The following is a 2686-nucleotide window of genomic DNA, read 5'->3' as shown; positions in this document are numbered from 1 at the left end:
TTGGAAATCTCTTGTAAATTTGGTGTAGTGGTTAAGTTTGCAGATTCTAATCTGGGAGAGCCGGGTTCGATTCCCCACTCCTCCACTTGCACCTGGCTGGATGACCTTGGGCGAGCCGTAGTTCTGATAAGAGCTGTTCTTGAAAAAGAGCAGTTTCTGTCAAGAACTCTCTCAGCCCCACCTACTTCACAGGGTGTCTGTTTTGGGGAGGGGAAGGGAAAGGAGATTGTAAGCCGCTCTGAGACACCTTTGGGTAGTGAAGGGCGAGGTATAAATCCAATCTCTTCTTCTTCTTCTTCTTCCTTTAGTCCCGTATTGCTTTTTGTTCCGTCCCCCTCAAACAATCATGTTTTAAGTTCGTTTTAATGTCCCGGGGCGGGTACGGTACCCGCCCTCCCCCTCGCATAGTTTAAGTGGGACTTTCAGCCGGTTCTCTGGTGCTGGTTTCAACCAGACTCACTTTTAATTTCAATCATGTTGATCTTGCCTTCAAACATTTAAAGCACTCGATCTCCCCATGGGCGCCTCTTAGTCCCAGTGAGGGAACGCAGCGGCGGGACCTTTGGGGCATTCAGGATGCCTCAATCCCCCGGCAACACGCCAGTGGAGAGGCGACCCTCGGCACCCCACGGCTTGGAGCCCTTGGACAGGCCCCTGGGGGTTGCGTACGATCGCACCCCCTCTCAATCCACTGGTTCACGGATCCTGTCCTCGGGAGCACCCGAGAGACACGTCCGCCATTGAGTCACCAAAACTGGAAGTCAACAAAGTGTCATTTATGTCAGATCAGCCATTGTAACAAATGAGTTTGACACCTCTGCCCTAGATCCTTTTCACAAGTACTACTGCCAAGACAAGTATCTTCTTCTTGTTGTTGTTCAGTCGCACAGTCGAGTCCGACTCTTCGCGACCCCATGGACCAGCTCCCGCCAGGCCCTCCTGTCTTCCGCTGTCCTCTGAAGTTGGCTCAATTTCATGTTCGTTGCGTCGCAGACAAGTATCTCCCATCCTGTAATTATGCGGTTAGTTTTTCCTACCTAAATGCAGGAATCTGCTTGCTGTACAGGAGCTTCTAGAGAGACAGCATAACATGGGGTTAACTCTGGTCCCTTCTCCAAGCACTATTTCAAACATTTTTTTCTAGGTTAATGCATTTCCCTTCTAGATGGAATAGTTTAGTATTATACAGGGCTTTTTTTTTGTAGGGGAGAGGTGCTGGAACTCACAAGAGGGAAATGAAGTTTTCACAAACTTTTAAACGTTTTAAAAAGAATTTTGTTGAAGAGGTTCTGGAACTCTGTTCCAGTGCGTTCCCCCAGAAAAGAAGCCCTGGATACACCTCTAATGAGATACCAATTTAAAAATCCATTGGCCTGAGAGAGCAACTTGATCCCATCTTGTGCTGTGAGCATTCCAGAGAGCATCTCCAGAACATGCCTGTGCACTCATAAATGTGCCTTGGACTTCAAACTGGCAGCCCCATGCCTGTTCTGGCGACCACAGGCAACCCCAGCTAGTCTGTAGGGCTGCCACGGCAAATGATTTCTTCCCAAGGAATGTCACTGGATCATCTGTCCCCTTTCCCAGCACCGTCTCACCTGAGCTTTTGCTACTCAGAGACATACAGGCATCCATAATTTGAGTCCAGTGGCACTTTTAAGACCGACAAAGTTTCAGATAAGGTATGAGCTTCTGTGTGCAGGCTCACTTCCTCGGATACACTGGACTCCGACCTTGTTTTACTGCTTCAGACCGACAGGGCTGCCCACCTGGATGCAGCTTAGGAAAACAGTTCAGCCTACCCAGACTCCTCATTTCATACTGATGCCACCAATGGGTTGGGATTGCCTCTAGAACTGACCGGCTGGTGTCAGTTTTAAACTCACCGCTTGGTTCCAGGCCAGGCCAGGCCAGCTCCCTGAAGGGAAAGAAGATCTGGGGACTGCTGTGCAACTAGTGTGGAAACCTGCCAAGGCAGTCCGCTAAGCAGGATGCCCATCACCACTGGCTTTGGGTATCGTCCCCCGGGGCTTTTGTCTGCCCTACAGCTCATCCCCACCCCACCCCAGTTTGTCTCCTTTAAGGAATAGCTGCCAACCTCCAGGTGGGGCCTGGAGCTCTCCTGGCAATGGAGGCCAGTCCCCCTGGAGAAAACGGGTGCTTTGGCGGGGGAGCCTGTGGGCCTGAGCCCCACTGTCCCTAGGCCTCCGGGGGGGCTTCCCCAGCGGGACCTGGCCGCCCTATGGGGGGGGGGGGAGGCCGGGCTCCGCGGTTCCCTCCCCCCCCCAGGAATTCCCTAACCCAGACTAAAAAAGGTAAAGGGAAACGGTTTCCCTTGCTCGGACTCTAGAGTTGCGGTGCTCCTCTCCGTTTCCAAGGCGAAGAGCCAGCGCTGTCCGAAGACGTCCCCGTGGCCACGTGGCCGGCAGGACTCAACGCCGAGGCGCGCGGAACGCGGTTCCCTTCTTCCCACCGAAGCGGTGGCCTATTGATCGACTTGCCGTGTCTTGCTTCCGAACGGCTCGGTTCTGCCTGACCCTACAGGGAAGAGGCGCCCCCTTGGCAAGGAAAGGCACGTGGCCCGCGGGGGGCGAGGAGGAGGAGCCTCCCGAAGGCCCCGCCCACCTGCGCGTCAAGCCGCCGGCCCCCCCCACCAGCGCAGGGGCGGGAGGGGCGGGGCCCGTCG

This window comes from Gekko japonicus, unplaced genomic scaffold (assembly GCF_001447785.1).
Source record: "Gekko japonicus isolate JY-2015 unplaced genomic scaffold, Gekko_japonicus_V1.1 scaffold2769, whole genome shotgun sequence".
NCBI classification, from domain to species: domain Eukaryota; kingdom Metazoa; phylum Chordata; class Lepidosauria; order Squamata; family Gekkonidae; genus Gekko; species Gekko japonicus.
Note: the sequence above shows the minus strand (reverse complement) of the source record.